The sequence below is a fragment of the Molossus molossus genome, unplaced genomic scaffold, assembly GCF_014108415.1.
Source record: "Molossus molossus isolate mMolMol1 unplaced genomic scaffold, mMolMol1.p scaffold_m16_p_16, whole genome shotgun sequence".
NCBI classification, from domain to species: Eukaryota; Metazoa; Chordata; class Mammalia; order Chiroptera; family Molossidae; genus Molossus; species Molossus molossus.
The window spans coordinates 6,995,958-7,011,958 of record NW_023425351.1 but is presented as its reverse complement, the minus strand read 5'-3'; positions in this window follow the sequence as shown (position 1 = coordinate 7,011,958).

Sequence of the window (16,001 nt, the reverse complement as noted above, 5' to 3'; positions counted from 1 at the left end):
TCAATGGACTCCAAAGATTGGAGGGAAAGCTGAAGTCTGGAAGGGTTTTCCTGTTTTATAGAAAGTTTTCTTCTATTTCTTCAAATGTTAATGATTACCGAAAGCTGCTAAATTTAAATTAAAATGCACTTCCTGTTTTTCAGTTCTTAATTCATTCTTGACATATGTTAGAGATACATGAAATCTTAGAGAATGATAATTTTTCTCAATTTATCTCCACTGCCCACCTGTCATATAAAGCATATACTATGTTTACATATATATATATATATATATATATATATATATATATATACACACACACACATATGTTTATATGTAGTAATTCTGTGACAGTACTATAAAATTCAAATAATGTTTTTAATTTTCAAAAACAGTAGTACATGCATTACACCATTGTAGATTGAAAGCGAATGCGATAGGAGTTCAGTAAAGTGTCAACAAGATGAGAGACAGTGGTTGAGAGGAGCACAGCACTATGTCCTGTCTGTCTGCACAGCGTGGCTCAGCAGAGGTGTCCTCACATACTCACACAAGGGCTCCGGACTTTTGATAATGAGTCTAACTGATGGTATAATATTCTATGAGTCTGTGATGATTTCCGTTTCAGAGTTCAGTCTCCTAAAGCATTTTCTCTATTTTCATGTATAAAGAGGAAATATATATATATATATATATATATATATATATATATATATATATATGATGTCCCAAAGCAGAAGTTTTAAATATTCTTTCTGTAGAGCTTCTAAAACTTGTTTTCTTTTGGGGGTCTATTGGATTTGATCAGACCGGTCTGATTTTCTTTGCTTTTTAAATCCTCACCGGAAGATATTTTTCCATCTATCTTCAGATAGAGTGGGAGGAAGGGAGGAAGAGAGAGAGAGAAATAATGATGTGAGAGAGACAGTTCCTTTGGCTGCCTCCAACCTGACCTGACCAGGGAGGGCCGGGATGAACCGCAACCGAGGTACATACCCTTGACTGGAGTTGAACCTGCGACTCATTGGTCCGTAGGCTTATGCCCTAACAGCTGAGCCAAACTTGCCAGAGCTGATCTGTTTTTAACTAAGGCTTAAGATGTTGATCTATTAATAAAAATTTTGGAACACAGTTACAAAAGCATCTGTTCAGTTCTAGAAATACCCTAAGCTGTTCCTTACTTTTTTGGAAGAGAAAAAACTAAATTTCCCCTGAGTTCTTCAGGGTTAATTAGTAGTCCATATTTAGATATAAGATAGCCTAGATATTTTACTTGAGGTAAACAGAATTGAAACTTGTTTTTTGAGACTTTGTGTCCTTTATGGCTAGTCGTCGTAATTAACATCATGTCCTTTTGAGAGTCAAAAATCTCCTGGAGCATAAAAGCAAATTATCCACATATTGGATTGGAGTGGAATTTCTGGGAAATTTGACATCATTTAAATCAATTTTAGTATCTGAGAAAAATAGATAAGACTTTCTGAATATCCCTGAGGCACTGTGGTACAAGTGAATTAGTTACTTTTCCAGGTAAAGACAAAAAGATATTGACTGTCCTTTTCTATAGAAATGCTAAAAGGCACTATATAAATATATGACTGATAATATTGGCCATCCACAGGAATGACAGTTAGTAGAGGATATGGATTTCAGGCCACAACATGTCTCAGAAAAACTATTTTCTTTAGAGCTCTGAGGTCCTGTACAAATCATTGCTCTTTCCCACTGGGGTCTTTGCTGGAAGTATAGAAGTATGGTAGGGGCTTTGTGCATGGAATTATAAGACCTCTCTTTAAGTAATCTTGTATATAGGCTTAATTCTGGGTGCTGCATCAGGGCTGACTTAGAGGATTGATAAATACCAACTTTATCAATAGTTATCTTGATAGGAGTGGTTGACATAATCTTGCCATTATTTATACTGGAAAAGACTGAGAGCTCCATAGGAACAGCCTGCAAAATATGTTGAGTTTCCCCCAGCCAGTGTGGTTCAGTGAACTGAGCAACCTCCCATGGACTGAGAGGTCCCGGTTCAATTCCTGGTCAGGGCACATGCCCGGGTTGTGGACTCGATCCCCAGTAGGGGGCGTGCAGGAGGCAGCCAATCGATGTTTCTCTCACATTGATGTTTTTTTTTTTTTCTCTCTCTCTCTAAACAAAAACATAAAAAAAAAAATACATTTAGTCTCAAGATTAGTTTTCTCTTGTTGAGTTTCCTTTAAGTCACTATTTTCTCAATCAACTCAGTGCTGACTCATTTAGTTCTAAATAAATTTCACCCTTTTGAAAAAAACTATGGGAGCATCATGGGTTTCAATAAAATCTCATCCTCTCAGGTGAATTGGGGCAGACTTGCCCAGTAGAAATATGTTGCCCTGTAATTGTTGGAACTGGACATTCGTGATTTCAGTAGCTTTATCCTTTTCTATTTTTCCAACAGTTCTAGACAATTGGTTGGCTATGGTTATTAGTTCATCAGTTTGTGTAGTTGACCAATTCAATTAACTTTGTTTGGTTAAAGTTACTAAACCCAAGAGCTAGGGTTAGTTTTATGGTTAACTTTAAAATTAGGGTTAGGTTAGCCTAGTGCTAGGTTTAGAGTTAGGGCTAGGACTTGGGCTAGAGTTTTTCTTTCAGAAGAAAAATGTTGCTTATGTGGTTACCGTTAGAATTAGGGCTAGGGCTGGGGCTAGGGTTAGGTTGAGGTCTGGGTTTAGGGCTACATTTAGCGTAAGGGCTAGTGGGAGAGTTAGGTTAAGTTTCGGGTTAAGTCTAGGGCTAGGGCTAGCATTAGGGTCAGGTTGAGGGTTAGGTTGAGGTCTAGGTGCTCAGTGTATGTTTGTAACATTAGTATACTCGTATATAAGGACTGAGGACAGGATTAATTTGATGAAGCAGAAATCCCCAGGTTCTTCTCTGTGGGTTCTGAATCCAGGTGTGGGTGGCTGTTATTGGTTACCTCTGTGGGGAGGGAGTAAGAAAGGGAAAGGAAGCTTCTGTAATAGTCTCTTAAGACTGCCTTCAATTACCATAAACTGACATAAATGTACTCACTTACAGTTCTAAGGGTCAGAAGTTCAGCAGAGTTAGAATCAGGGGCTTGACAAGGCCGTGTTTTCTCTGGAGACTATAGGCACAGATCAGATATCTTGTCTTTTCCAGCTTCTAGAGTCTAGAGAGACCCACCTTGCTCACTCATTGTTGCATTCCCCTGTTTGCAAACTCAGCAACAAAGGGTTGAGTTCTCACAATGTATCACTCTGACTTTCCTTTCCTGCATTCCTCTTACAATTATAAGAACCGTTGTGGTTACATTAGAACCACTTGAATAATCCAGAATAATTTCCCCATCTCTAATAACATCTGCAAAGTCATTTTCTACCATATAAATATAGATTACATTAAGATACAGCTTGGGTACAAAGCTAGGGCACTTTCCTTGTCAACAAGCAAGACAAGCTTCCCTCCCTGTGCTCAGGCAGATCTTCAGTTCTTTGTTCTCTGCCAGATAAAGCAGCACTGATGAAGCTCTGAATCTCCTGACTCATTTAGGAATATATGTTGGTGGCACTCCTAAGTTCACTGTATTACTCCAGATCAACACAGAGTGGGTGCTTACAGTAAGTGTAAGACAGTGGAGGCCCTGGTCACCTTGCAGCCCTTTTCAACAATATAATACATTTCTAAAAATGCGGTCCCATGTGCTTGGAAACAGATTTGTGTTTTAGGGCAGATTCTTCTGATAGCACAGTCTACCTTAATTGCAAACAATTGTCTCCCACTTATTTCTTGGTGACTTGTCAATTTCTCTGCAAATTAAACAACTCGCTGATTGCCTACTACCCCTTGAAAACTGCCTGTTGAAATGAAGTCTGTGCTTCGTGTGCCTCCTTTCCAAGTCTTAGTTTCCCTGTGATTACACAGGGTAAGAGAGTAAAGGGTTTATTATTACTTACTATTTAAACAAACATTTGGGAAGCAAGTAATTTCAGGACCACTTGGAAGAATCTAAGACTCAGCAATAGATTTTCTACATAAAAAGCTATCTCAAAGTGCATTTAAAGTAAGCCAAATTTTATTTCTTCCCTCTGAATCTGCTTTAGACCCTTGCAACCTAATTTCTAATGTACTTCATTTTGGTCCATGTGTGTGCACGTGCGTGTGTATTTCACTGCCTGATGAATCTCAGCCTGCTCACACCCACTCACACTCACATAAACACTTCTTCTCTCTCACTTCTAAAAACCAGTGCTTATAAGGCATTTTTTATTTTTGCTTTGTGTTATAAAATAAACAAGGTCAAGTTTACAAGTTTGTTAGCAATTTTTTTCCCTATTCTCTTAGGATCAGCTCCAAGAATTCAAGTATATTACAGTTTAAGTCAGTTGGGTTTGAATGCAAATATTAAATTCTATATTAGGGTAATGCTGTTTGTTTGTTTAAGGTAAGAGAATAAAGAGGCCAAAAGCAAAGCCAACTATTTTCTAGGGAGCAAGTCAACCAAAACAGTTCCATCAAAGCCTATTTAGTCTGTGAAGAGAAACAAACTGGCTTACTGTGGTACATTGCTCCTTTTGGCTAAAATGAATTAAGAATTCAACTATGAGTCCTCTTAGTCAGTTTAAATGTGCTTTGCAAATGAAGTCAACATACTTTCATGGTGGTCGAGCTTGGGATAGTCATTACGTCCAGACAGCTTTGGACTGTATAAAGCTTAAATCTGTTACCATCTGTATTGATCTGAACCAGCTTTAAAATGTTTAAGAAGAAATTTTGAGGAATCAAAAAAGAAAAAAATCTAACATGTAAAAACAGAGAGTAAAATGGTGCTTGCCAGGAGCTTAAGGATGGCTGAAGAAGACAGATGCTTTTAGGGTACAAACCTGTAACTAGTAGTGGATAAATCGAAGAGATCTAATGCATAGTGTACAATAACAAGATTACATCATAGTCATCACACTTGCTAAGGGGCTAGGCCCTAATTATTCCTACCACACAAACAAATGATAATGATGTGACTTAATAGAGTTGCTAACTGACACTACAGTGCCAAGTGTATTACAACATATAAATGTATAAATCTACATGTTGTACACCCAAAACATATACAATGTTACAGGTCATGTATATTTCAATAAAATAAAATTTAAAAAGGTTATTATAATGTCATTTTTGCAATCATTTTCCTCAAAATTACTTCCCTCATATTTATCTTTTGTTTGCTTGTTTGTTTTTTCTCTGTTTGGTGAGCTGGCTCAAATTTGTCCTTCTCCATCCACACAACTCCACTCAGATTTTAGTCGAAGTATTCTGTTTAAATATTACTGTTTTAGCTTCTGTGTTTTTCTTTCAGAAGAAAACTGTTATTTACATGCATACAAATTACATATGTCGGCAGGACTCCTGAGGTAACACTTGTTTGTCAAGCACTTTAGTCAAGTACATTAGAGGAACTTAAAGTATGCACATTGAACCTAAGAATTATAATGAATTTGTGTTTGTATTTCAAGAGGTATTTTATTATTAAAATGACAGGATAAAAAGTTAAATTATAATCAAAATGCAAAGTTAAATCGGATAAAATATAATGGCCTACATTAGTAACAATTTTGAAAAAAAACTAAATTTTTATCAAAAGCTCCCTTCCTTTCTACTTACCTTTCTTAAAAACAAAACAAAACACACACACAAAAAAAAACAATAATATGCCAACAAATTTGACAACCTAGGTGAAATGGACAAATTCTTAGAATCATACATTTTTCCAAAACTCAACTGAGAAGAGTCAGAAAACCTGAACAGACCAATTACAATTAAGGCAATAGAAGAAGTAATTAATAAACTCCTAGCAAACAAAAGCCCCGGTCTGGATGGATTTACAGGAGAGTTTTACCAAACATTCAAAGTAGAACTAACCCTATTCCCCTCAAATTATTCCAAAAAATTTCAAGAAGAAAGATTTCCAAGCTCTTTTATGAGGCCATCATAATCCTAATCCCAAAACCAGATAAAGACACTATGAAGAAAGAAAATTATAGGTCAATATCCCTGATGAACATACAGGCCAAATCCTTAACAAAATCTTAGCAAAACAGATCCAGTAATATATTTAAAAAACTATACACCACAGCCAAGAGGGATTTATCCCAGGGATTCAAGGCTGGTACAATATTTGTAAATCAATAAATGTGATACACCACATAAACAAAATGAAAGATAAAAACCATATGATCATATCAATAGATGCTGAAAAAGCATTTGACAAAATCCAGTACCCATTTTTGATAAAAACTCTCAGCAAAGTGGGAATAGAAGGCCATATATTGCAAACCTACAGCCAACATTATACTCAATGGGCAAAAACTAAATGTATTTCCCTTAAGAACAGGAACAAGACAGGGATGTCCACTTATTTAACATAGTACTGGAAGTCTTAGCCACAACAATTAGACATGAAAGAAAAAAATAAAAGGGATCCAAATTGGAAAGAAAAAGTGTAACTGTCATTATTTGCAGATTACATGATATTGTACATAGAAATCCCTAAAGACTCCATCAAAAAGCTACTAGATTTAATAAATGAATTCATCAAAGTAGCAGGATACAAAATCAACATCCAGAAATCATTGACATTTTTATATACCAATAATGAACACACCAAGACAGAATCTAAAAAACAAAACCAAAACTAACAAACAAAAAAACCATTTACTATTGCAACAAAAAAATTAAGATACCTAGAGGTAAACTTAACCAAAGAAGTATAGTATCTGTTCAAAGAAAACCACAGGACTTAAAAAAAGAAATAGAGGAAGATATAAAAAAAAGTGGAATCATATACTTTGTTCATGAATTGGAAGAATTAACATCATTAAAATGTTCATTCTACCCAAAGCCATCTATAGATTCAATGCAATCCTCATTAAAATACCAACAACATATTTCACTGATCTATAACAAATACTCGAAAACTTTATATGGAATCAAAAAAGAACCCAAGTAGACACAGCAATCTTAAAAAAGGAGAACAAAGTAGGAGGGATCACAATTCTGAATATCAGGGCATACCACAAAACCATTGTAATCAAAACATTCTGTTACTGGCATAAGAAAAGGCATATAGATCAATGGAACAGAACAGAGAACACAGAAATCTACCCAAGTCATTATGCTTAACTAATATTGGACAAAAGTGGCAAGAGTATACAATGGAGTAAAGACAGTCTCTTTAATAAATGATATTGGGAAAATGGGACAACTACATGCACACACACAAAAAAAAAAAATCAAAAAAAGAACTAGACTTATGCCATACACAAGAATAAACTCAAAATAGATAAAAGACTTAAATGTTACTTGCAAATCTATAAAAATCCTAGAAAAAAATATAGGCAGGAATATCTCAGACATCACACACAGCAGAATTTTCCCTGATATATTACCTAGGGCAAAAGAAACAAAGAAAAAAATAAACACATGGGACTACATAGAACTCAAAAGCTTCTGCACAGCAAAATAAACAAGCATCAAAATGAAGGTAACTCACTGTATGGAAGAACATAATTGCCAATGACAAATCAGATAAGGGGTTAATTATAAGGGGTTAATTTCCAAATTATATAGAATACATATACAACTCAACAAAAGGAAGTCAAAGAATTCAATTAAAAATGGGCAGAGGACCTAAATAGACACCTCTCCATACAGGACATACAAATGGCCAAGAGACATATGAAGAAATGCTCAACATCACTAATCATCAGAGAGATGCAAATTTAAACGACTATGAGGTATCACCTCACACCTGCCAGATTGGCTGCCCTCAACCAATCATCAAACAACAAGTGTTGGCGAGGGTGTTGAGAAAAGGGGACTCTAGTACACTGCTGGTGGGAATGCACACTGGTGTAGTCACTACAGAAAACAATATGGAATTTCCTCAAAAATATTACAAATTAAACTACTGTTTGACCCAGTGATCCCACTTCTAGGAATATATCCTAAGAAGCCTGAAATACCAACCAAAAAGAATATATGCACCTTTATCTTCACAGGAGTATTATTTACAATAGCTAAGATCTAGAAACAGCCCCAGTGTCCATTAATAGATGAGTGGACAGAGAAATATATAGTACATATATTCAATAGAATATTAGTTGGAGAAAAGGAAGAATATAATCATACCATTTATGACAGCCTGGTTGGACCAATGAGGGTACTATGTTAAGTGAAATAAGTCAATCAGTGAAAGCCAAATACCATACAATTTAACTTATATGTGAAATCTAAAGAATGAAATAAACATATATTCTTTCTGATTGGTGTTTCAGGCCTCTTAGGGTATATTCCTAGAAGTGGGATCACTGGGTCAAATGGAAGTAACACCATATTGTTTTCTATAGTGGCTACACCAGTCTGCATTCCCACCAGCTGTGTAATAGAGTCCCCTTTTCTCCACACCCTCGCCAACACTTGTTGTTTGATGATTTGTTGATGACGGCCATTCTAACAGGTGTGAGGTGATACCTCATTGTTGTTTTAATTTGCATCTCTCTGATGATTAGTGATGTTGAGCATTTCTTCATATGTCTCTTAGTCATTTGTATGTCCTGTTTGGAGAGGTGTGTATTTAGTCCCTCTGCCCATTTTTTAATTGGGTTCTTTTTCTTCCTTTTGTTGAGTTGTATGAGCACTCTATATATTTTGGAAATTAACCCCTTAACTGATGTATCATTGGCAGTTATGCTCTCCCATATAGTGGGTTGCCTTTCCATTTTGATGATTGTATCTTTTGCTGTGCAGAAGCTTTTGAGTTTGATGTAGTCCCATGTGTTCATTTTCATCTTTGTTTCTGTTGCCTTAGGTCATGTATCAGTGAAAATTCTGCTGCATATGATGTCTGAAATTTTGTTGCCTACAGTTTCTTCTAGGGTTTTTATGGATTCATGAGTCCTATTTTGAGTTTATTCTTGTGTAGGGTATAAGTTGGTGGTCTAGTTTCATTTTTTTGCATCTGGCTGTCCAATTTTCCCAACACCATTTATTAAAGAGTCTGTCTTGACTCCACTGTATGCTCTTGCCACCTTTGTCAAATATTAATGGGGCATATTGCCTTGGGTCCATATCTGGGTTCTCTGTTCTGTTCCACTGGTCTATATGCCTGTTTTTGTGCCAGTACCAGGCTGTTTTGATTACCGTGGCTTTGTGGTATAACCTGAAATCTAATAATGTGATCCCTCCAACTTTGTTCTTTATTTTGAAGATTGCTGTGGCTATTCGGGGTGTTTTTTGGTTCCATATGAACTTTTGAAGTATGTGTTCTAGTTCTGTGAAGTATGTCGTTGGTATTTTGATGGGGATTGCATTGAATTTATAGATTGCTTTGGGTAGTATGGACATTTTAATGATGTTAATTCTTCCAAGGCTAAAACACCAATCAGAAAGAATATATGTACCCCCATGTTTGTAGCAGCACTATTTACAATAGCTAAGATCTGGAAAGAGCCCAAATATCCATCAGTAGACAAATAGATAAAAAAGTAGTGGTACATATACACAATGGAGTACTATGCAGCTGTAAGAAAGAAAGATCTCTTATCCTTTGAGACAACATGGAGGGACCTGGAAAATATCATCCTAAGCAAAACAAGCCAAACAGAGAAAGACAAATATCATATGATCTCACTTATTTGTGGAATATAATGAACATAAAGTCTGAGGAATGGGGTAGTCCCAGAGACGTGGAGGTGGGGTACGGACTGACAATTCCCAGAAGAGAGGATGGTTGAGGAGAGATAAACCACAGAACTTAATATGCATGTGTGCATGAACAATGGACATGGACAACAAAGCTGGGGACAGGACGGGGAGGGAGGGGGAGGAGGAAATCATTGGGGGGAAAAGGAGAAACATCTGTAACAAAAATAAATAAATTAATTAATTTTTAAAAAAGAATGAAATAAACAATCAAAATTGAAACAGACTGATAGACACATAATGAACTGGTGATTGCCAAATGGGTTGGAGGTTGGGTAACTGGGGGAAAAGGTGAAGGGATTAAGAAGTACATACTGGTAGTAACAAAATCATCATGTGCATGTAAATTACAGCAGAAGGAATATAGTCAGTAATATTGTAATAACTATGTATGGTGCCAGGTGAATACTGTAAATATTGGTGGAACACTTTGTAAAGTATATAATTGTTTAACCATGCTATACACTTGAAACTGATACAAAATAATATTGAATGTAAACTATAATTGAAAAAAATATTTTTTTATAAAAAGGGTATCTGAGTGTTACTAAATTTGATAGGTTAGTCAATAGTCAATGGTCAATTTAGAAGTCAATTAGCTGTCATAGTACTTGTTAGTTTAGATTAGGTAAATGATTATTAATTCCAGACGTGCTGAATATTGCAGGACCTGTCTTATTTCATTTCACTTTTCTTTCCCAAATCTCTGACAGCTGTTTGCTCCATTAGGGCTTCCCCCGCTCCTGATCTGATGTGATGGCAACACTCGCTTCCCACCCTGTTCTCCTTCCGCCAGCCCATGTGTAACTGCCTGATGAGCTCGTCCAATAGTTTTCCATGATTCGACCCTAAATTATTTTCAGAAAAGATGAGACCTTGATGACACTTTAGCCTTCAACCCCAAACCGACTGAGAATATTTTCACTGGATTTGTTTTTGTTGACAGACTTTCTTAACCTAAAAATAATAGTCCTTTTATTTTATTTTCTCTTTTTTTTAATCCTCACCCAAGGACATTTTTCTGTTTATCTTCAGATAGAGTGGGAAGGAGAGAGAGTTACATCGACATGAAAGGGACACACCTGGTTGTCTCCAGCATGACCTGACCAGGGCTGGGGGTGGAATCCAACCAAAGTACGTGCCCTTGACCGGAACCAAACCCGTGACCCTTTGGTCTGAGGGCCGATGATCTAACTGCTTAGCCAAACTGGCCAGGGCGAAAATAATAATCCTTTTAAAGTGAGAGGCAACAGGAATTTATTTGAGATAAAAAAAAAAAAAGGGGGAGCTATTCTGGAAGCACTGATTTGGGCCGAAATACAAATACTGTTCTGATTAAGAGACGAGACAAAGGCAAGGAGTACTTACCAAAAAAGGGAAGGAGCTCTGACCCGTTTGGCTCAGTGTCGGCCTGCGGTCCAGAGAGACGCAGGTTCGGTTCCCGCTAAGGGCATGTACCAGGACAAAGTTGCATTTTGTCTCTGGCCCTGGTTGGTCATGCAGGTGACAGCCACTCGATGTGACCCTTTCACATTGATGTTTCTCGCTTTCTCTCTTCCTCCCTCCCTCCCACTCTATCTGAAAAGTAAAAAAAAGAAAGAGCAGAGGCATATTCCGTGGGTGGGCAAAGGAGAGGGCCGCAGCTGAGGAGCGCTGGTCTTCTAGGCGCAGGTTATGTTGGTTTTCACCAGTTGGCAGAGGTAGCCGGGAAGGATCAGATGACCAATTTAAAGCAGAGTTAGCAGGATTTTCCGATGAGTTGGATGAGGAGGGAAGCTAGAACTGCCATTTACTGAAGTTAGGAAGGTATGCAATTCTTCATGATAATGCTCGAGGAATTCTGCTCGCGACACTGGTGTGTTCATGCCCCTGCAGGTGTGTTCGCACAGCAGGTGGTAAGTAGAAGTTTTACAGTTGATGAAGCAAAGACTTTGAAAATATGGGAGGGAATAAACTAAAATAGAAATAACTCCTTGCTCTCATGATAGCTATGCTTTTTTCAGTGACTATCAGTGCCATGAATAAAGATGTTAATGTTTTACAAAGAGAATGTATAAATGTTAACTGATTTCTTTTTACCTGGAAATAGCCACTGAGTCTTTTAACTTGTGCTTATCATGTGCCACGTCTAATTTTCCTACAGGATGCTGTGCCCATCACTCCAGACCACAGCCTTTACCTGTTCAGTTAATACCGGAAACGGGTTCACCCTGGCTTAGCCACTTTCACAACAGTTTATTGTCAAATTGTCATTGTCTTTGTGAAATGTGGTGGTTAATTTTTATTCACCAGTAATTTCTGGTTTGCAGAGCAATCAGAGAGACTGAAAACAAAAAACAGAACAAAGCAAGAAACCTAAAGTACCTACCTGGTCGCATATGCTTTCCTGGAAGTCACAATTCACAGAAAGCGTGGAAACCTGGTGACCAGGAGTCCCAGGTCCTCCCGTCTTCCTGGAGCAGCTGGCTCAGGGACAGCCAGAGCGAGGGTTCTGGTGGCCTCTTGCAGTGGAGACAGAGTTAATTGGGTGGGTATAAAAAAGTAAGAGAGATGGATGAGGAGCCTATGCGTGTCGGGGGAAGGAGGGTGCAGGGGGAGACGGGGGTTTCCAGGGAATCTGCGGTACAGATGCAGCTACAAACAAGTTGGAGAGGAAAGAGACTGGTGAGAAATGTGGGGAGTGATTACTTATAATTCATGTAAAGTTCCTAATTACATAGAAAGATAAGAATGATTTTTAAGCTATTTTGAAATGCTGAACTTCTAAGAATGCAAAATTTATGAAGAAATTAAACCCTATAAAATTTGGAGATCAATCTGGGTGACATGCATAATAAAATATTTAGTTTCAGGTTTTGTAACTCTGTGCTCACCAGCATTTTTACTTTATCTATTCCTATTCTCATCCGATTTTACTGTTCCAAACAACTCGATTATGCTGATAGTTTTCCATTTCTTTCTATTCCAAATTTCTCCACTGAATGTAAAATGATACATTTAAATCCTGCTGTGCGTGCTTTGCTTCCAGACACTCCAGATGAAGCATTTTATCCAAAGCTGACTGACGATCGTTGTCTCATCTGGGACCGTCCTGAGGCTCCCAGCCAGGTAAGTGGCATTAGCGTCCATGCACCTGTCTAAGCCCAAATTCTCCACATCACCTAGACTTCTCCTTCACCTCCATTATTCGACCAGTCGCCAAATGATGCCAGTTGTACTCCCCAAGCATTTTATCTCCTGTTCTCAACCCTGTGACCCAGGTACTACTCCTCTCGCTCTCCTTGAGAGTCAGGCTACTCTGTTGGCATACCTGTTCGAGTGCCCGCTTCCCTTCTCAGATGGATGCTACTTTCTGCAGTCACGGTAAACATAAGAACAACAATAACTGTTTCTTGGGGTTAATGTGTCAATTTTGCAAATTACAGAATTTAGGCAAATAGTAAACACCCCACAGATGTTATCTGTTATAATCCTGAGTAATTTTTACAATTTTAGTCTTTCCTGCCAGAGCGTGTTTTCATTTCATGTGCTACCTGTGGTCAGTCCCCCGAACACAGCATGTTGTTGCCTCTGTCTAATATTTGCCTTTGTCTCCCGTTCTCCCCTCTTCTCCTTCTACCCCCACATCTTCCCTGCCCACAGGGTGCTCTGCGGCTGATGCGCATCATCCTTGCACCAGCAGCTGTCTTCCCTGGGAAAACAAGGATCATTTATGTGCTTCCATTGCAGGCACATCATTTTCTTGCAATGGTGTGTTCTTCACATCTATTTCAGTTAATGTTGGCTCCTTAAAAAAGTGACTGCATTTTGTTTGTTAGATCCTGATTGCCTCACAAACATGCTGAGGACATGGTAGTGATTCCATGCATATTTTTAACTGAACTCTGCAGTTTGTCTTCATTTTTGAGGACGCAGTAGGAGCCTCTGCTTACTTATAGGGGCTGAGTGTGTCATTCGCCCACAGTCTCCCTCTGACCAGTAGTTTCCATGGCAACCTATTATTATGCTTTCTTCTAACTTCCCCTTTCTATTCAAACATGTCTAATTCGTTGGCAAATACTTATCTTCTTTGCTAAGCACTGCAGGATTCTGCCACTTTCAGACTCATATTTGTGAAGCCACCTAAAAGGCACTGGTTTGTTATATTTTAAAATACATTAAAACCCAATTTGCAAAAGAAACATAGAATAGTCTCTTCAAAGATTTAAGTACCACTTAATAGGAACAAAGTTTGTTCTTTAATTGAGATGGGGAGAGTTTAACAGAGTGCCTGAACAGTGGGGGGGGGGGGGGCGGAGCAAGTCACAAGAGCGATTCTCAGATGCATAAGCTATACTTCGGTGCAGAACTAACAAAGTCACTCTTCTTCGTCATCTTTAATTCAGTATGAAGTCTCCCATCCTGCTGATCCGATGGAAAATTCAGACTCAAATTAATTTGCAGCACAGTCCTCTTCCTGCTCAATTCCCCACAGTTTTCTGAAAATCCAGGGGAAGTGACTTTTTAAAAATATTCAGAAACTTTGATCCAATGATAGGTCATCACTGATGCTGGGCTCTTGAGGGTAGTGGCCCCACTGTTTCTGAGCTGGTTTTGGGCAGAGGGCATTTTCTCAGCCTGAGCCCAGGTTACTGGGCTGGAGGTCTCTGACCTTCCACAGCAATTCCCTCTGTGTGGTCAGTCAACTCGATACGACAATTTTTTACTTAGGTCACCTTCCCAATATTGGGGAGAAACTTCCTCAATTAAGTACATTTTTCTTCTTCTTGTCCTTCTAACTCCACATTTCTTACCTTTAGGTTAATTCATCTCTTTCTGAAAACATGAGTGGGGTTGTGGAAAGGAAGTTCACAAGATCCACATTGTGAAGGACTGTTGGGGTGGAAGTCCTTCTCCCCACGTGGGGGAGCACGTGATGGGGAGAGGGGTAGCCGGGCAAAATATTTTGCATTTTTTCTGATTTTTCTATATCAGTCGATATTAATATTTTACTGAGATACTAATTATCCTGTCACATGACTATTTATTGAATACTTATGTGCCAGACATTTCCTTAAGTATTTCACATGAACCTGGTGTGAAATCTCATAACAATCTAACGAGGAGGCTCACTTTACTGGGGCATAGGCTGACTTGTAGGTAAAACTGGGTGAGATACCACAGGTTGTTGCTACTGATCAGTCCAGGATTTGAATCATGGCTTTCAAATTTGAAATCTTAAAATTTAAATAGTAGGGCACTTAAAAGCTTTCTGAACTTGAAAATAACTTTTTTTTTTTTGCATAGTAATTGGACCTCCAGTTATGGGATAACTGTGTTGTTGTTCATATATTTCTAGGGAAAGATTTTTCCCTTTTTTTAGTGTGGAAGAAAATGAAATCAAAGAAGGAAAATGTTGACATAAGATTTACTATTCATAAGTTTCTTAGCATCTTTTCCAGAATATTGGGCATTATAAATGTTCAATTAATATTTATATAAATTAATAAATAATTATTTTTATTGAGGATGATTATCTTTAGAAATAAAAATTAAATTTTTTGGTGATAATTACAGAATTTCAGGTTATTTGGCTCTCAACAGGGACAAGGGTTTAATAGAAAAAGCATGTTTCAAATTACTTTTTTTCTTGAATTCTGGCTGAGCCACTGGTTAACCACCCCTCAGGTACCTTGGAGTTCTGAATTAAATTTTCAGCTCTGTAAAATGTAATAAATACTTTTCGTTGTTAAGAGTGTTATGAGGATTAAATGGTTAGTTTCTGTAAGTTCTTGATATACAACAAGTGTCTGGGCAGCTTTTTTGTTTTGTTTTTATTTCCTTTTCTTCTTTCTCTTTACCCCTTGGCATAGACAATCAGAACTGGACACTTGTAATCAAGCAGATTTACCAAATAATCTGGGATTTTGTGTAGTTTTCAAGGTGACTGCATTTTCTTTTTTTTTAATTTTTAATTTATTTTTTTGTTACAGATGTTTCTCCTTTTTTACCCCATTGACACCCTCCTTCCCACCCCACCCCCGCCCCATCCCCAGCTTTGTTGTCCATGTCCATTGGTCATGCATACATGCATATAAGTTCTGTGGTTTATCTCTTCCCACCCCCCCACCTCCCCTTCTGAGGGATGTCAGTCTGGCCCTACTTCCATGTTTCTGGGTCTACCGTATTCCTCAGACTGTTATGTTCATTATATTCCGTATATAAGTGAGATCATGTGGTATTTTTCTTTTTCTGCTTGGCTTGTTTAACGTAGGATAAGACTT